The sequence below is a fragment of the Rhinopithecus roxellana genome, chromosome 14 (assembly GCF_007565055.1).
Source record: "Rhinopithecus roxellana isolate Shanxi Qingling chromosome 14, ASM756505v1, whole genome shotgun sequence".
Taxonomy (NCBI): domain Eukaryota; kingdom Metazoa; phylum Chordata; class Mammalia; order Primates; family Cercopithecidae; genus Rhinopithecus; species Rhinopithecus roxellana.
Window position 1 is genome coordinate 116,935,330 of NC_044562.1, and position 20,817 is coordinate 116,956,146.

The 20,817-nt window shown below is 38.4% G+C and overlaps 1 long non-coding RNA gene across 1 annotated transcript; it reads right to left on the reverse strand.

Moving 5' to 3' along the window:
• Window positions 1-255: 255 nt before the first annotated feature.
• On the reverse strand, window positions 256-19,973 carry LOC104666511. The gene is made up of 6 exons (XR_748568.2): window positions 19,915-19,973; window positions 18,916-18,945; window positions 18,674-18,749; window positions 17,669-18,225; window positions 3,402-4,419; window positions 256-1,069 (listed from the first exon to the last, which is right to left on the reverse strand). It is a non-coding gene; the product is annotated as an uncharacterized LOC104666511 (long non-coding RNA).
• Window positions 19,974-20,817: the final 844 nt, after the last annotated feature.

The window sequence follows — 20,817 nt, forward strand, 5'->3', positions numbered from 1 at the left end:
CACACTTGGTTTAGGGGCATGGGGAGTGGTGTTAACTTTTTGTTTTACTTATACTACATAGATGTGCTCTCTGTGAAAATACCTTTATCTGTATTTGTATCTACATCTGAGTCTACACCTGTATCTGTATCTATATCTGGATCTATGTCTATCTATCTGTAGATCTGATGCAGGATTTTTTGCTCCTTAGTTCAGCTAAATCCGGGTTCTTGTCTCACAACCAGGAAAAATTAGGCATGTGGACACATTGACAGGTGAGGAGGGTGGAATTTATTAAGCAAAAGGAAAGCTGTCAGCAAAGAGAGGGGTCCTGGACACAGGTTTCCACCTCACAAATTGAATACCACCTCACAAATTGAAGGCCACCACACACAAGCTGAAGAAGCCAGGCTCTTCATCTGCATAAGGAGCAAATTTTTGGTGGCTCTGCCCTGTCTTTTCAATGTGCCTGCAGGCCCTTAGTCTGAGCCACTGTACACTGCATGTGTTAAGGGATGAAATTTTTCACCATGGGCATGTTAAGGCAAAACCCTGGTGCACACTGACCTGGGTAGGTCAGAGGTTCTCCAGGGACCCTCCCTTATCTCCCTAGGCATTTGTTTGTCTCTTGCCACTATCTTATCTACATATTTTAGTTCCAACTCTGGGGCTAGAAAATTAATCTTTAATCAAAGAACATACTTGCTTTCTGTTGTTTCTCAATGCTCAGGGAGACTGAATGACAATTTGGGTCTGAATGACAGTTCACCAGTGCGGCTCATGGGCCCATGTTGGTTCAGAGGTCATTCTCTATTCTAATTAACCAGGGACAATTAGCAGGGGCAATGGGACTTAGACTCCTTAAGCATGGAAAGTGAGGGGAGAAGACTGCAAGAGAAATTTACAGGAGCATTCTCCAAACAACAATAATCCCACCACCTAAGGCATCAGGATTGCATTTTCAGTATGCATTACCTGGGGCATTTGTTTAAAATGCAGCTTCCAGTGCTCCATCTTTTAACATGGTTGCTGATGTTGAAAAGACTAACATGACACATTTTTACATGTTGGTAAGGTTCATACTCTTAAGCTGTGGTAAATAAAAAGATATCTGAAATTAATCTTTTCAGTATAAAGAGGTATTTCTAGTAACATTTTCTGAGTGTTTTTATGGAACTAACAAAATGAGAGTGGAAATTCCTTTTTTTTTTCAAGACGGAGTCTCGCTCTGTTGCCAGACTGGAGTGCAGTGGCATAATCTTGGCTCATTGCAATCTCTGCCTCCCAGGTTCAAGTGATTCTCCTGCTTTAGTCTCCCGAATAACTGGGACTACAGGTGCACGCCACCACTACCAGCTAATTTTTGTATTTTTAGTAGAGACGGAGTTTCACCATGTTGGCCAGGATGCTCTCAATCTCTTGACCTCATGATCTACCCACCTCAGCCTCCCAAAGTGCTGGGATTGGAAATTCTTTAAAAAAATGATACATGAGGTTACACATTTGATTAAAGTGAATCATATAAGAAGTAACCCAAAGCTTAGTTACAGGGTTATTAGGCTTTTATTATTCCTGGTAAATATTATTTAAAATTTAAACCATCTTTCATAAGATGTTTTCTTGAAACTCCGAGTTTCCCTTATTGTAACCTAAAAGCAATAATGAATTATATCTAGCTGTGAACAATAACCCAAGTAAGTCTTTCTGCTGGGTACTTTTCAGTGTCATCCTGGTATGACAACTTGAAAATAATACTTGAAAAACATTACCTGCTTGTTATGAAAGATCCAAAAAAAAAAAAAAAAAAAAAAAGAAAATTGCTAGCCCTATTTATTTCTGGATAAGAAATATAGTTATAAAATTAATTATGACCATCACCTACATAAAGAACTAAAGGGAGTCAGTAAAGTCAGTGCTAAAGTTACACATTCATTTGGCAAGATTAAACAATGAAAGATAATCTCACTTTCCAATATATCAATAAGTTGCCTAAGATCATGCAGCTAAAACATGGTACAGCCAGAACACAAACTCAGGCCATCTGCTTCCAAAGTCCATTAACTCTTCAGCCCACTAGGCTTTTTCATGCATTTTTTTTTCATCCAAATCCTTTAAGATCTCTTTCTTAGAAACTACGAGGATCCATTTACAACATTACTAATTATAGAACAAATTTGGATAAATCTAGAGTCAAATCATTTATCCCCTGAAACATGACTATACTTAGTGGGCCTTCACCAACTTGTTTCTCTAAGCCTCAGTCTCTTCAACTGAAAATGATGAAAATGATAGGCTCTATCTCATTAACATTCTTATAAGGATCAAATGCATTATATATGTGAAGTGCCTTGCACAGAGGCTGGCAGGTAAGAACCACTCAATAAATTTTAGCTACTACTTGTGTACTTGCAGAAGATAGACATACTCAGTTAGCAATAAGGTGTTTAAGGTGTGCTCTATTATCGTGTGTGTTTTCATTTCTAGATGAATAACAGATTTATTTGTTTATTTATTTATTGAGACAGAGTCTTGCTGTGTCGCCCAGGCTGGAGTGCAGTAGCACGATCTCAGCTCACCGCAAGCTCCGCCTCCTGGGTTCTCACCATTCTCCTGCCTCAGCCTTCTGAGTAGCTGGGACTACAGATGCCCGTCACCACGCTCGGCTAATTTTTTTGTGTGTGTATTTTTAGTAGAGACAGGGTTTCACCATGTTAGCGAAGATGGTCTTAATCTCCAGACCTCGTGATCCACCTGCCTCGGCCTCCCAAAGTGCTGGGATTACAGGTGTGAGCCACGGTACCCAGCTGATGAATAACAGATTCATTTAAAAACACCTTGTGATGTCATAGAAACTTCGGATGTAGTTATGATTAACACTATTATTTCCCCTAATGCATTTTTCTTATAGCTGTTCCTTTTCCAAGGATAACTAGGTAAACTAATAGGGAGACAGATAATGATAATGAAGATAGATAGGTAGATAGATAGATATAGACAGATAATAGATACAGATGAAATAACACACACAAAAATATATAAAAATGAATGCATACAGTACAATTTATAGTCATGCAACTTTTAGTGGAGTGTCTTATGTTTTTCTAGTTGTTTGCACACATATTATTTTGAATGACAACTTGAGTCCTTTTCTAGTTAAAGGAGTATGCATTTCCCTTCTTAAAAGGAGTGTACATTGTTTCTCTTCTTAAAAAATACATTTAGTATATTTATATATGCAGTCCTGCAACCTTTATCAGACCTACTTTAAATTTATTCTGTGACTGGATCCTGGACCCTTCTTCCAGCTGAATAACCTGGAGAAATTTCTGCTTTCTGGAGGGAAGCGCTGCTTGGGATATAGAATGCTTAAATGCTCTTACACCTCTCTCAATTTTTAGAGTTACTGGCTATTTAACACTTACTTCTCCCTGTTTCTGTGTGCTGTCTTCCTCTCCCCACACATCTTCTTTGAAGGATTCCTGAGCTGCAACTCCTCCCCCATCCTCTTCTCCAACATTCTGAGGTGGTTTCCCTATTGTTTCCACTGCCAGCCAGCAGATTTTCCACTTGGAGAAAGGAGAGGAGAAAAACTGAACTGTGCTCTAGCCAGCTTGCCTTCCCTAATTAGTTCTTTGTGTCTGATAGAAGGGAAACTTCTGTCTGCTACAGCATATTATTTTGGAATTGTGCTGTAAACATCCTCCTCCAAACTGCACCATACAGAAACGCAAATAATGTTAACTCCAGTCTGTGTCCCTTGGTACCTGGGTGCTTCTTGGCATCACAGGTTGAGTTGACAGTGGCTTCCCTTAGTGGGGCTGAAATACATGGCGAAGAGTTGTCATGAGGACCATGTGTTTGTGGAGAGGGCTGTGTCTGCCTAGGAGTCATAAATGGGACATGTAAGCTCTAAAGTTTCCTAAGAAGTGTTAATATTTAAGAGTAAATCCAGGAATTCGTAAATCAGCGGTTTTACTATGAAAAGAGCTCCAGCCAGTTGTAACATTGTTGAGTAAATTGGCAGCCTGTTTGCTGTTGTTTCCTCTTTTTGAAATTTAACCTCTTGGAAAAACAGCAGCCTGGGCTGTTACATGTCTCAACACAGACCACCAGAATAGACTGCTTGAAATTGTTTTTTGATCTGCAGTACCAGTTCCCCTCTAGCAACTTTCTTTTTCTTCTTTTAAATCATTTTGACAGGACATCTTTGCTGGGTGCAATTTCTGTGTCCTTCGAAAAGCTGGGGGCAGAGCATTTAGGATGCAACATTCACTCTTGGGCATTTCCTTGAACTCACATTGTAAAGAAAGAAAGTTCTTCACATTTTCATGCCATGAATGGACACCTTTTTAAAGCCAGTTCCATGATGTTTAATTCCATACTTTGCAAATGTCAGACTTTTTAATGTTGTTTTTTGAGCACTTGAAGACTTAGAATTAGCTGGGTTTGAATGATTAACAATGACAGAGGTAATTATTATAATAATTCAAGCCATTGTTATAAATAGTATGTGTTTAATATACCACAGCTTTATCACTTTTACATTACAAACAAAAGCTTACCATTGGTTTCAAAAAGAAAAAAAAAAGCTATATCATTTTTACATTATAAAAAAGCTTACCATTTGCTTCAAAAGAAAAGTTAATAGGGAAGAAGTAGGCTTTGCAAAGAGATCAGTTCTAGGATATTCACACCCTGAACAATATGATGACTCATGATATTTCTCTTGGATTAGAATTGGTTCGAATCTTCCTTTACCACAAGCAACACACTATACAACTAGCCAGAACCTACATTTTTGGCTTCCTTTTTTGTCTCAACTGTCAGTTGGTAGAATTCAACAGAAAAGAGATGTTTGAGACACTCAACCACGTTGGTAAAGTAATGTTTTGTTTGGAAATATTACAAACTGCTGCTTCAAAGTGCTTAATGAATGGGTATGTGTGTGTTTCTACATATTTTTAAGGAAACTAGAAGAGAGGAAATACAAACCTACACATGAAAGAGCCATGCCAAATTAAGTGCTCTGTCATTTTTTATAAAGACATTCTGACAGGAGTTTGCCAAAACCCTATTGCAAATGAACATCACAACTTCTCCTAAACAAACTGAGAAATTCTGTGAATGGATGCCCAGTGTTTGCATGTGAATTGCCAAGAAATCACTGCCCACAGGATAGAAGTAAGAGAAAAAAAAAATATTGAAATGTCTGTATATGAGTATATCAACATCCTGCAGTTCAGACCATGGCTTCAAAGTCATGATGAGCCCTCATTTATAAAGCCTTTAAATAGTAGGCAAACAGTGGCTCAGACAGAGGAGGAATTTCATAATATCTAGTTTTCTTGTGGAAAAAGAAATGTTGGTGTCTCTTTTCCAAAAACCTGGAAAAACATATTTTAGCTTATTTTTCTATCTAGAGTTAGTTCAGTTTCATTTGGGGTCTCAGAAGCTAGAAAATTCCAACTATTAGAATAATAATCTTATGGATTTTTATTTTTAAAGCTTAATGAAAAAAATTAGTAAAATATTTTTAAGCAGAATTTCATTGACCATGCTTGTGATAGGCAGTATGCTAACTGCCTTTAATACTACCCAATAAACTTAGTATGTTGGATCCTTATGAGCTAGGTAACTTAGTTCCCATTTTATAGCAACTTAATAAATTTTTAAAGAGTTCAGGAAATTTGTCTCAAATTATTTAACTAGCCAATGGCAGGTCTGGATTTTGAGCAAAATTCTATCTTGATATCCTGTGCTGCTCTTTATGATTATATTCTAATGAATCCCTTATGTGAATAATAAGGAAAAGCTTAATCTTGCTTGACTCCAAAACACAAATTAAAAATTCTACTTATGACCTAATTTTATCCATGGAACCAAATTAGTATGTATTTGGAAAAAAAAATTTATACCTTCTTCTATAATCTCTTGTGCTATTGTGGTGGCATAAACGCTTCTACTATCTTTACCCTTAATCTGATCAGAGACCTACAAATATCAGGCATAGATGCGCTGCAGCCTCCTTTCCCTTGCTCATGTCAGACATCACTAGTAGGAAACAGCACGTTTTACAGAGAATAGCCTCAGCCTCATACTTCTCATCACAGTGCTCCAGATCAGCATTACCAGTAATCTGAGTTTGCACAGTCCTTAAACACGTATTTGCCATTAAAGATTCATCTCATTCTGCACACTGTTATCAGAAGAATTCACTCCAAGTATTGCTTTCATAATTTCACTGTTCTGATCAAAATTAGTTAGTGGCTCAATACTGCCTACTACTTATAATCAGATCCCTAAGCTCTTCCCAGATCTTTCCAAAAGCTTCTTCTGGGCCTTTTCTTCCCTTTTCTTTATTCTTATGCATGGATTTTTACCTCACCTGCTCTGAAGTTTGCATTGTCTTGCCATTTGTGTGTTTATTCTTAATTAAGAATGTTGCTTTGGGCCAGGCTTGGTGGCTCACGTCTGTAATCCCAGCACTTTGGGAGGCCAAGGCGGGTGGATCACCTGAGGTCAGGAATTCAAGACCAGTCTGGCTAACATGGTGAAACGCCATCTCTACCAAAAATACAAAAATTAGCCAGGTATGGTGGTGTGCGCCCGTAATCCCAGCTACTCGGGAGGCTGAAGCAGGAGAATCGCTTGAACCTGTGAGGCAGAGGTTGCAGTGAGCTGAGATCATGACACTGTACTCCAGCCTGGGCAACAAGAGTGAGATTCCATCTCAAAAAAAAAAAAAAAAAAAAAATGTTGCTTTGTTCTTCTATGGTGAGAAAATCACAACAATCATTTTATAGTCAAATTCCCAACTATTAAACAAAACTGATTTCATCTTTTCCCAAATCCTCAATATAGTAGAAGTTCTCTAATTTGATGAAAGCAAGACTAGTAGTTGATTTGCCAATCAGCTACAACAGCAGCCAAAGAAAAAAGAGGAAAAAAAAATGATCAGAGAAGAAATCCTAACAATGATACATATGCTTTATAAATACTTTGTTTTAAAATATTTAAAACTGCACATGAGTTATTTCATTAAGCTTTTGATTCAGGGGCATATTTTCCTGTGATTAAGAGTCTGCTAATAACAATCCTACAGCATCTTTCTTGCATACAATTCATCCATAATGCATCCTCCATGATTCCCAGTCTTGGTTTATTTAAAATAGAGTGAGAACCTTCCAAGTATTGTGAGTGTGAAGTCTTCCTATACACTTTTGTGATTTCTGCCCCAAATTTTAAAAAAGTTTTCTTGCAATATTCAATTCATTAGTAATTGTTTTTAGCCATTCATATTTAAAAGTCTTCATAATGCAATCAATTTAGTTTTCATACAAAAAATCTCATACCTTAATTTCTGTATGATATTTCATTGATTTATGTTACATGATTTTAATAACAAGTGCCACTGACAGTTTGGAAAGAACACACTTGGGCTGCACACTGATCAAGTGGCCCTAGCAGAGGGGTGCATGCTAGCTCTGAGCAGACAGTATGCTATGACAAAGGTCAGCGTGTTTGATGGGGTGAATGAAGAGCTGAATGTCTTCCAGAGTATTGATTAAGTGGATAGTGAAGAGAGATTATTCTCATTTATATTTGTAGTCTATATCATTACCTGACTTTGATTATACACTGCTTTTCGGGTGATAATTATCTTTCTCATCTAAACTGCTATAGTTGACTCCAGGGACATTGTTTACAATTCCTTTAGGGTCTTCCTCATAGCAAAGCAGGGTCTTCCTCATAGCAAAGCACAGCGATATTTTACAGAATATATATGTATTTATATATACAGTATTCATTAAATTTTCTTTGCTCCTTACACTCAAATAGCAAGGTAGAAGTGAAGAGGCTTTTTAGAGCTACCCAGAAGAGAAACAATCTGAAGGTTCACAACTTGAAACAATACACCATAATTTGGACTGAGGCAATCAGACCATAGAAACTTTTAGGAAACTAAGGGTATCGTTCCTGCATTCAAAATTTGAATACATTATGGATATGATATGGTATCCAAAGCACAAAATGAATTAGTGGCAACTGGGGTAACTGTTTAAGTAAATAAATAAATTTTTTTCTCTGCTAAAATGTGACTTAAAATAACATTCTAGGAGTTAAAAATTGAAATAATATTAAATCATAATTGAATTGAAATATTCTAGAAGTTAAAAAATTCTTTAAAACCTTTTTAAAATTGTCTAGTTATTGACAAGTCACTCTATCATTTTCAACTTAACAAGAGAGAAATGGAAAGGCTGGGAGATTTGTCCAAGGTCACAGATCAAGTGATCTAAACATAGACAACCAACCACAGGGTACCCAAAATGTTCTTACTCAAAAGACTTAATAGCTTTTACCAAAAATAACTACTCCAGTCAAAGAGAAAAGGATAATTGCTACTTCCACAGACAACATAAGAAACCGACATCATTTCAGCCCAGAAAGAAACATTAAATGACCACCCACACACCCCATCACATATTTATCTCCTCCAGCTGCAAGACCCTCTTCTCTTTGGCTTCTCATTGACCTAGAAAGAAGAACTAATGAATAAATAAAGTCTAAAACAGATGCAAAGGCAGTCTGCATAAAAAGTACACTGCTGTGGGTAAGCAAAAATGTAATCTCTGGGTCAGCTCTTTCTTGCTCACTGCTGCTTTAGTCAAGAAGTCCAGCCAGCTCTTTGCAGAGACTGTGGTGATGCCACATCTGCCAATGCAAATACCTGGCTGTGCAGGACAGGAAACCTTAGCCAGGTCTCAAAAAGTCCTCAGCTTAGGCAACAGACAACCTTTGGCTAGCACTAACTTAACTCCTTTTTTTTTTTTTTTGTCTGGACAACGAGTGGTTCCTGAGGCAGTCATGATTGACCAGATGTGTAGTTGTGTCTGATGCCCACACTTAAAAGAGTGCTCTGGCATGAGTGCTTGAGATTCATTCATTGTAGATGCATTTCTTTTTTTTTTTTTTTGGAAATTGTTGAATGTAATTTTTTATTTTTCCTTAGAATGGTTTCATTATTTATGTATGTATGTATTTTTTTTAATTTTTTTTATTATTATACTTTAAGTTCTAGGGTACATGTGCATAATGTGCAGGTTTGTTACATATGTATACTTGTGCCATGTTGGTGTGCTGCACCCATCAACTCATCAGCACCCATCAACTCGTCATTTACATCAGGTATAACTCCCAATGCAATCCCTCCCCCCTCCCCCTTCCCCATGATAGGCCCCGGTGTGTGATGTTCCCCTTCCTGAGTCCAAGTGATCTCATTGTTCAGTTCCCACCTATGAGTGAGAACATGCGGTGTTTGGTTTTCTGTTCTTGTGATAGTTTGCTAAGAATGATGATTTCCAGCTGCATCCATGTCCCTACAAAGGGGAAAAAGCAGGGCAGAAAAGAAGTAGATGCATTTCTTTAAAACAGAGGTCAAGGGCCAGGCACGGTGGCTCACGCTTGTAATCCCAGCACTTTGGGAGGCCGAGGCAGGTGGATCATGAGGTCAGTAGATCAAGACCATCCTGGCTAACACAGTGAAACCCTATCTCTACTAAAAATACAAAAAATTAGCCTGGTGTGGTGGTACACGCCTGTAGTCCCAGCTACTTGGGAGGCTAAGGCAGGAGAATCTCTTGAACTTGGGAGGCGGAGGTTGCAGTGAGCCAAGATCGTGCTACCACACTCCAGCCTGGGAGATTCCGTCTCAAAAAACAAAACAAAAAAACCAGAGGTCAAACTGGTGACTCACAGTCCTATTTAGCCTTTAGATGGACTTTGTGTGCCTCTATGGCTGTCTACCTATTCATTTTTTTTAAATTTTTAATTGCATTTAGATGGGCAGTTGTCAATTTCTGTGGTGTAAATACTCTAGATGTTGGAAGAGGTGCAGTATTTCTATCATACAGATGTGATAGAAATAAACTCAAATGCATATATAGTGGTCAAATATAGTAACATAATTAGTGATGTGTTTTAAGTATTACTTTTTAAAAATAAGTGTAATTTCATTGTTAAGTTTGTATAATTTAAATTTTCATAATGGTCACGTTTAATAATCAGCTCTCAAAATTCTTGCAAATGTAACACTTGACTCTTGTGAGTCAGGATAAGCCCACTGCTTCACGTGCTTGGATAACATATCATGATGATAGCAGCCATAGCATACAGTGGTTCAGGCTCTGGATGCTGAATTTAAATCCCACAGTTTCATTTACTAGCTGTGTGAGCTTGTACAAACTACTTAACTTCACAGAACCTTGAGTTTCTCAGATGGAAAAATAAGTTAATGTTTACTTTGTGAGTTTACAGTGAGGAATAAATAAAATAGTATATGTGAATGGCTTAGCACTAGATTTGGCACATAATAATCACTCAGTGAAAAATGAACATTTATTTTAACTCGAGGCAGAAATTACTTCATCTGATTGGTTTTGCTACTACCTCAAAGACCTAACTGCAGCACCTCAAAGAAATGAGAAATTTCATGAGTAGAGGAAGGAAAGGAACCAGGGAGATCAGAAAAGACCAGGATGAAAGGTAAGATGAAGGCACTGAGAAAGAATGAGAATAAAATAGGATCAAAGATACAGAAATAGGATAAGAGAGAGTAAAAAAAACGCTGTTGCTTTTCCTAGTGCAAACCATGTCTATCCTATCCATTAGACTCATTCTCAATTTCTCACAAAGGTTGTATAATCTCTGCATAAATTACTAAAACCATTTCTTGAAAGAACAGTACCAAATACCAAACAATCCCATCCCATCTCTTTGGCTTGAATAATTAATGTTAGACATGGAACCCATACTCAACCAGTTAGATTCTCTTGTCTTAAAATTTGGAATTCATTCCCAGAGACTGAAGTGAAGCAGTGTTGAGTGCTGCCAGTGGGGCAGCTCTGACTGGCCATAAGCAGATGAGGAAAGAAAACCAATCTTCAGAGTTGGAGAGAAACAAAATAACAACACACAGAAATGAACATCCCTTATCCCCTTACAGAAAAAAGGAAAACAGAAGACAAATGATGGCTTTTCTTTCCGGTGAAGCCTGGCTATATCCCTTAGCTTGGTTTCTATGAGATAAGCCACTTTCCTTACCATAAACTTCCTTTACTTAAGCAAGCTTGGGTGGATCTCTTTTCCTTATAGCCAAATGATTCCTGACCAGATCATCCCTGCTAGTTCTAAAGTTCTGTGAAGATACACAAAAATCACAGTATTTGTAAAATACCGGAAGCTTGAAGGCATGTGATTTTAGCCCCTTTGATTTACATATGATCAGTGGAGTCCACAGAAATAAATGACTTGCACAGAGTCCATATTTAACTAGTAATTGAGCTATTCCAAACCTCAGCTCAGCTCAGCTGGGTCCCAGGCAGCGCCCTCTGCAGTAAAACAAAAATGGTATGGTTCTAATTTTGGAGTGGCAGCATGTTCAAGATGTGCTGACACTGTTCTCAAAGGCCAAATCCCATTTTCTTTTTGTCTGCTGTCTCACTTTATGAATAACGTCAGAACAGAAACAGGAAGCTGGTCTACTGAAAGACAAGGCTAAAACAAGGGCTTTGAGGTAAGATCAACCCGTGTTCAAATCCTCACTCTTTTCCTGGCAGGCTGTTTGACTATGGGCAAGAGCCATGACCTCTCCAAGCCCCAGTTCCTCTTTGAAAAATGGAGATAAATAAAATTATATAATTATTGTGTTGTTGGAGGATTAAATAATATAATGCATAGAGATCCCTCAATGTAGTGAACACTCACTGAATGTTACATTGTTCTTGATCTTAGTATTGTCAATGATAATTGGTCAGGCAGGAGTCAAGAATCAATTCCAGTGGGTATTTTCACCTTGAGGTTGCAAGGACTTCTTTCCTCAGTGGAAGTTTATATCATCAGTACCAACATCTACACATGTATCTGTATCTTCTTTTTTTTTTTTTTTTTGAGACAGAGTCTCGCTCTGTCACCCAGGCTGGAGTGCAGTGGCGCCATCTGGGCTCACTGCAAGCTCCGCCTCCCGGGCTCACATCATTCTCCTGCCTCAGCCTCCTGAGTAGTTGGGACTATAGGTGCCTGCCACCACACCCAGCTAATTTTTTTTTTTTTTTTGTATTTTTAGTAGAGATGGGGTTTCACTGTGTTAGCCAGGATGGTCTCGATCTCCTGACCTCGTGATCTGCCTGCCTAGGCCTCCCAGAGTGCTGGGATTACAGGCGTGAGCCACCGCGCCCGGCCTACATATGTATCTTTCTACCTGTTACCAACTGGCCCTTCAAATACACTTACTAAACCGTTTCTTAAGGGTGTGAATGACTTCAGTCAAGAATATCATTGGGATTTAATGTGCTTTGAAAATGGAAACTTTTACACTTGGTGATTAAAAATTTGGCACTTAATGTAATAAACCGTGAATGTTAACAGTCAGCATTAAATCACGTGATACCTATCCTGGAGCTTCTATAAGGCACAGCTAACAATAATCACCAGGCTTGCAGTTCAAATCAGGAAATACTGTGTAAGCACAGCTACACTTCATTAATGCAGAAGAACTAAACTGTTTTCAGCTAGAAGGAATGTATAATGCAACATAATTAAGTGGAGATTGATCCACCTACAAACTTTAGTTGACATTATTAAAGCTTTGAAATTCCACGAAGCAGTGTTTATTAGCAAGATCAAGGTAATCGAGGGCAGTGATTCTCAAGCTCCTATGGCGTAAGGATCAACACGAGGACCTTATAAAAAGTGTCTTTTCCCAAATCTCCCCTCAAGAAATTAAAATTTGGTGATTCTGTAGTGCTGGCCAATTACTTATATTTTTATCAAACCCTGCAGGTAATTATAATCCAAATAATCTTGGTAGAACTCACTTTGAGAAACACTGATCTAGAATCTCAGATTGAGTAACATTTCACATAGGAAGGAAGAAAAGGCTTTGCAAAAGAGAGAGCTCTTCTCAGCAGGCTGGGATGGAATGCAGATCTAAGCCTTTAAGAAAGAAAAAAAACCCAACAACTCAAACTAGGCAAGTATTTTCAATTAGTTGTACCTTGACTCTCACTGAACTTTAGAGGGTGGGTTCTGTGGAAGCACCAGGTGTATTAGTTCAGTCTGTCCCAAGGGAATACAATGTCTTATGTGAAACAGCAGAAGGATAACGGAATCCCAGTGTCAATAAATCATGCAGTGGACAAGAGAGGTATTTTTTCAACAATCTGTAGACATAAATATCAAGCATACATTTCTGCAATAATGATTACCAAGTGCTTGTTTTAATAACATCTCAAAAATGAATGGATTCTAAATCCCAGTGATAATACATTTCATCTGATACACTGTTGTTGAGTCTACCAACATCAAGGGAAGCAGCAGTAAAACTTTGTACAATAGTGGTTGGACTGGTGTTTGGGGCATTATAATTGTAATCTCATCCCTAATAACAACTAACTCTGCAATTTGGGGAAGTCGTTTCACCACTCTGAATCTCAGAATGTACTTGATATGTTGAAAATTCCCTTCTGTTCCAGTGTTCTGCAATAAAGTGCCTACTATGAGCCATACACTGTTCTAAGCACTCCACTTAGAAATGAACCTGCTTAATCCTCACAATCATCCAATGAAGTATGTGTACTTTAAACAATCTCCCTTTATAGACGAGCACAGTGAAGCACAAGAAGGTTAAGTAGCCTGCCCAAGGTCATTGTGATGGTTTATCTTCTATGCCAGCTTAGCTGGGCTACAATGCCCAGATATTTGGTCAAACATTCTGGATGTTTCCATGGGGGTGTTTTTGGATGAGATTTATATTTAAATCGGTGGACTTTGAGTAAAACAGATTCCTCCCATAATGTGGGTGAGCCTCAGCCAGTCAATTGGAAGGAAGCCTCAATGGCACAAAAGACTGCCATCCCCAGAGTAAGAGGGAACTCTGCCAGCAAACTGCCTATGAACTCCAACTGCAGTTCTCTCCTGAGTTGCCAGCCTGCATCCTTCTCCATCAGATTTTGGACTCATCAAGCCTCCACAATCATGTGAGCCAATATCGTAACATAAATCTCTTTGGCACTCTCTCTTTTTCTCTAAATCCTATTGTTTCTGTTTCTCTGGAGAACCCTGACAAAAACAGTTCCACAGTATTATGGTGGTGGAGCCAGGCTTTGGTCCCAGGCAGGCTAACTCTGCAGGTGGAGGATGAGGACTACTCTGTGCTTCCAGAGGTTAGCCAAGCATCCCTTTTAAGAATTCAGATGCTTCAGTGAATATAGACTCTTAAATAGTATTTGGTCTTAATGGTTTTTCTCTGGCTATCTGCACTGATGACATCATTCAATTGGGCATAATTAACTAATGCAAGCAGTGATTTCGAAGAATTTAACATCATCCATGTTTGAATACAGTAAATTGCGTGTTTGGGGAACATCCCTATCTTTCAGAGTTAAATGTAGGAAGTAACTACTTTCTTACAAAAAGTCCCTTGTCGAAAGAGGAAAAAAACTTTCTAGATATAAGATAGTCTGACTTAAGTGTGGCAGTTTTTCTCTTCTTAAATGTTTACCTTTCTCTCCACTCAGTAGACACTGACTTGAAAGTCTTGCAATTCCTGTTTGTAGTGGGTAGATTTTAAAATACCATCACTTTTAAAATCTTATCTTTTTTTTTTTTTTTTTTTTTTTTGAGACGGAGTCTTGCTCTGTCGCCCAGGCTAGAGTGCAGTGGCACCATCTCTGCTCACTGCAAGCTCTGCCTCCTGGGTTCATGCCATTCTCCTGCCTCAGCCTCCCGAGCAGCTGGGACCACAGGCGCCCGCCACCATGCCTGGCTAATTTTTTGTATTTTTTAGTAGAGATGGGGTTTCACCCTGTTAACCAGGATGGTCTCCATCTTCTGACCTCGTGATGTGCCCGCCTGAGCCTCCCAAAGTGCTGGGATTACAGGCGTGAGCCACCATGCCCAGCCTATTTTTATTTAATCAAATGATAGTAGGCTATTTTGCTTCCTTTGTAATGTGTGCGTATATGTCAATACTCACTTTCCTTCTCAAGATCCCAATGTAATCCTTGGCCCTTAGATAAAGATGACCCTAGAAACATGGCTATAAAGTACCTCAAGAATGGACATCTTCAACCAAGTCAATTAGCAGCAACTGTCCAAATACCTGGTAAGAAGGAAAAAAAGCTAAAGGTATCCTGCATCTTTTTTTTTTTTTTTTTTTTTTTAAACTAGAAGTTAGTTTTGGAATCCTACAGAGAAGTCCACAAATATTTAAGAGTCAAGAGAGGCTGGACGTGGGGGCTCACTCCTATACTCCTAGCACTTTGGGAGGTTGAGGCAGGCAGATCACGAGGTCAAGAGATCGAGACCATCCTGGTCAAGAGATGGTGAAACCCGTCTCTTCTAAAACTACAAGAATTAACTGGGTGTGGTGGTGCATGCCTGTAGTCCCAGCTACTTGGGAGGCTGAGGCAGGAGAGTCGCTTGAAACCTGGTGGGATGGAGGTTGCAGTGAGTCAAGATCACGCCACTGCACTCCAACCTGGCAATAGAGCGAGACTCTGTCTCAAAAAAAAAAAAAAAAGAAAAGAAAAAGAGTTGAGAGAAGCCCCTGCCTTCAAGTGTACTCAGTGTTAAGGACTGCAGGGCCTCCCTGGTGGAGGTCAGCCATGTCCATTATAGATGTGTCTAGTTTGAGCACCTAAAGGTTGATAACTCAGGAAAGGCAGAGTGTCTGTAAATGAAGGAAACACTTAGCCAAGGTTCAAGATCATTGAACGGTTTCTGGTTTTTATACATAGACTCATATGCTGTCTGTAGCTTCCTTGACCCAAACTATCAACTCTGAAACATGAAACAGTAGAGAAAGAAGAAGGGGAAGACTGAGTTGTTCTGTTTTAGACACAGGCTGAGTCATTGCAGCCAGATTCAATCAGTGCAAAGGAGAAGGATTTGGAACAATTTGGTTAGTTTCCTTCCATCCAAATGTCTAGACACCCAAAGGGTTGTGCGGCCTGGCCTCTCACTATTCCCGTTAAAAGCTTCTCTTCACGGAAAATGTCATTGGTTATATGGTTTGTTTGTATTATGTTTGAACTTAATATATACTATTCTACCTTTGTCAACATTCATTCCCATTTCTGTAAGCTTTAAACTATCCCAGATGCTGAGTAAATGTGAATTTGCTGGAATGTGGCTGGCCTCTGTAATCTGGTTGCACAATCACTACTCTCCCTCTCCACATTCTGTATAAAGTCAATTTTAAGTATGCATTGTCTGGGGCATTTATATCCTGTAGATTAAGACAGATGCCAAAAGTGTAAAAAGGTAACCTTGATCTATTATTATTGGAGTCTATGCAGCTTAAAAGGAAAATGGACTCTCAAGTCTGAATGCTTATCTCTCCTGTTCTCAATCACTTAATGCTCCAAACTGTATGCTCCCAATGTCAATTCTTTAGTTGGTTGTCAAGGTACTTCCCACTAGGCATTTAGCTTCTAGTATGTTCTGTTCAGAAAATACCCAGAGCTTCAAGGATGTCAATTTGGGTATCAAATATATGAATCCAGAGCAAAGTCACCTGATACATAGTTTTCTTCAGCACCATAGTGTGATCACCTTCCCTGTGTCCAAACTCTGCAGAGATACAGAGTGTCTTGTTTGATAAAATTGTGTTTGAAAAAATGACGTCCTAAATTGACTATGCAATACTGACAAGACATGGGGATAATAAAAATGCATGGCCCATGTACCTTTTTGCTGAGATTTAGATATTCTTCCCCATCCTCAATCCTCTGCCATATTTTTAATATTTTTGCTTTTTTATATTAAGCTCTAAATATGAAAGGATGAGGAAAGTCACAAACAAGGAAGAGCAAAGAGAATAAAGCTAATATAGGGAAGCATTAGCCTGATCTCAGTAGAGAGACACAGTTTTGTGTATTGTTTATGAGTTACCCAGATTGACGATGTTAACGGACCAAAGAAAGAAGATTTAAATAAATAAATCTGATAACTTTAGAAAACATAGGGTGATCCTGGGGAAAATATATTTGCTTTTGTCCAAAACAAGATCAATACCACCTTTTAAAAGGTAGCTTTAGAAAAAAAAATCTCTGCATGATGTATACGCTTCCTGGAGCTTCCCAATATCAATAGCTCTGTCTTTATACTGGCATTTTAATTGACTTTCCCTCATTTTTTTTCCTTTTGTTGATCAATCTTTTTAATGAGCAATTTTGTGTAGTCAATTAGATCTAATTCTGTTGATGAAGAAAACTGAAAATAAATGAAGTCCTAAAAGTTCAGTTTAAGCTACTAAATCATTGATTAACCAAATAAAAACTACACCATATTTTTGGTTTAACCACTTGTTTAAGTTATATGTCAGCCTTTCTTCTATAGAAGTTGAGAAACTTGATTAATGAAAGCTGTTCTCTCTGGAAAAAAGAACTTAGTTGTTCCATATGTCATCGAAAGGCTCGGTTGGAACTGAGCAGACTGTAATTCTTTCCTTTCTGGAGGGAAATACGAAATTCTTTCCACAGCTGTTAGACTCTGATCTCAAAGCTAAATTAATTATTTTTATCTTTAGGATTTGTCTTCATTTGAGACCCACCATAGCAGGGTACACTCATATCTAGTGGAGGAGGCCGCTGCAAACCTTGTGTAAATTTCAGGATTTTGCACTTACCCAACTCCTCTGAGTAATACCCCACACACCTAAAACACCATTGTTAACAATATGGGTCTTTAAATCTTCTGAGGCTTCAAAAACTGTAATCAGTTCAAAACTGTAGCTTGATCAAAGGCCTGTGTGTAAGGAAAAGAATGCTGAAAAAAGAAAATCTTTTGGAAAAATCATAATTTTGCCTCAGGCTAGATCTGAAGTACTAACCTACTGAGTTATACTTCCAAAGTTTAGAAGAGTGCTGTGTTTTCATCTAGGATATAGAAAGGTGGTGAATTGCCTTTGATTTCTCCTTCCTTGCTTTGAAACAAAGCAATTGTGAAAGTCTAATGCAATTGCATTCTAGCCAGTGTCCAGTGAGAAGATTCCCATGGGGCTCTTCAGCATCGTAGATTCATTCACTGCCCTTAACTGGCTTGTTGAACAAGGATGTGTGAGTTTGGGAGTGGGTGGTTAAAATTAGCATATTTGGCACAGCGGAGAGTTGTCCATCACTGAAAAGAGAGATGATGAATATTGGTTCTAGGAATCTTCTCCTGAAATACACAATGCAAGGAGAGCTGGTAATGGTGAACGAGGAATGGGGCCAGGGATATGGAAGGCTGGACTACCCAGGACTTGAGGAATGGGCTATATCAGCCCATTCTGTATTCATAATGTACAACTGACAAGAGATCTTCACACTACTGTACTCTGACCCTCTGTCCCTCTTAGACTCTAATGTCCTCATTTTCAAGTAGTAAGAGTGTGTGTGTGTGTGTGTGTGTGTGTATGTATGTGTGTGTGTGTGTTTTAAGTTAAAAGGGTAGTGGAACAAAAGTTGTTCATACCTCTGCTTCCCCTCTCCTAAGAGAAATAAATTGTCCTTAGCTTTCTTTGCTATTACTTCCATTTGTTAGCAAAATTTGACTTTTACAGGCTTATGCTGATAACTAAGCCAGAATAAATGAGGTGAGAGACATACAGATTCATAACTGAGATGTGTAAGGGATTTACACAAAAGGATACAGTTTATGGTTTAATTCCTCAAGGAAAGTATCATATGCAAGTGAGTCATTTTTGCATGACCTCAGCTGAGAAGAAGCTGGATTGAAAGAAATTCCAAAGGCATGGAAGAACATCAGTCAGTTTACAAGAGGTATTTGGAAAATCATATTTATTCATTCTGACACACCCCAAACACTGGATTTCACAATGCAGGAGCAAATAAAACTAAAGAACAAAACATCAATAAAGGAGTAGAATCTTACCTTAATAGGTAATGAATTATCAAGTGTATGCTACAAAGGAAAAAAAGGGAAATAGAACAATGCTGTTGAAAAAACTTTATGTGATGATGAAAATGTTTACACCAACACTATTCAATACCAGTAGTCACTAGCCATATGGGGCTATTGAGTGCTTAAAATATTTCTAATGTGAATAAATAACTGAGTTTTACTTTTTTCTCTAATTTTAGTTAATTTAAAATTAACATTTGGCTAGTGCTTCTATCTTAGCCTGTCTCAAAAATAGCACTAAAGATGAGGAATACCAAATTCTTCTCTAAAATCTTTCACAATTTCATTGGCTGATCTCTGCCAAATATCTCCTTTGTATTTTATTTTCCTGTCTTTAAAATGGTGCTTACAATTCATAGTCTCTAAGTAAAAACGTTAGTGACATAATATGATTTAAATATAAGATTATTCAACATAAATGTCCTATTGATAGATTTCTAATCTAAGAGGTAAGATATTTGGAAGTTAATTTCAACTTGTATTGAATTACTTGGGGTAGCATAATTACAGAAATGAGTATGAAAAGCTCTGTGCTTAAAAAAAAAAACATAAAGCTTAAACAAACATAGAAAGGGAGATGTTGGGCCAGGCGCGGTGGCTTATGCCTGTAATCCCAGCACTTTGGGAATACAAAATTAGCTGGGTGTGGTAGCATGCGCCTATAATCCCAGCTACTTGGGAGGCTGAGGCAGGAGAATCACTTGAACCCGGGAGGCGAAGGTTGCAGTGAGCTGAGATTATGGCACTGCACTCCAGCCTGGGCAACAAGAGTGAAAAAAAAAAAAAAAGAAACTCTGTCTCAAAAAAAGAAAGATAGATGTTGATATTATTTCAGTTAAGCAGTAGGAAAATAGATGAAGGGGCAATAAACTCTGACTGGGAGAGTGTATTTGTCCATCTTCACACTGCTGATAAAGACATACCCGAGACTGGGTAATTTACAGAGAAAAAGAGGCTCAGTGGACTCACAATTCCATGTGGCTGGGGAGGCCTCACCGTCATAGTGGAAGGCGAAAGGCACGTCTTACATGGTGGCAGACAAGAAAGAATGAGAGCCAAGTGAAAAGGGAAACCCCTTATTAAACCATCAGATCTCGTGAGACTTACTGCCACGAGAACAGCATGAGTAAAAGCACCCCATGATTTGCTTATCTTCCACTGGGTCCCTCCAACAACACATGGGAATTATGGGAGCTGCAATTCATGATGAGATTTGTGTGGGGACACAGAGCCAAACCATATCAGAGAGAAGTGGGACATTGAAAGACAAAGTTGAATTTGGGCTGAGTGTGACAGAGCAGGAAGGAAGGCCTTTCTAAGCAAAATAGTGTGGCATGAGCACAGGCATAGAGGGAAAGTCAGAGCCTTCAGTGCATGCTGAATTAGTCTGGTCTGGCTCTAAATGGGGCCTAAAATGCCCACTATGGATTTGTATTGATATTCTGGAGGCAATGGAGTTAAATTAGAGCATTTTGGATAAATGAGAAACAAGATAAGATCTGTGATTTTGAAGAATAACTCTAGTGTCAGTGTCAATGAACTTTCAGAGAAAGATGTGCAAGAATGAAGATTAATTGGGAGAATATAGAAAGTGGTCAAGCAAAAGGTGAAAAGATTGACTAGGATCCTAAAGAAGGATCAATAAAAAGCGAGCGTATGAGGATTGAGTAAAGTCCACAAAATCTGGTGACCCAACTCATGTGGGTGTTTATGGAAGACAGCAAGAGAAAGGTAACTAGGTTTTAAGTTTGAGTGGCTAAGTGATAACATTTATCAAAGCAGGGAGCAAGGAGAAGTCTGGGCTTGTTGATTTTGAAGCATTAGCTTGGCATCCATTTAGAGATTAACAAATAAATACAGACATGAATGTGA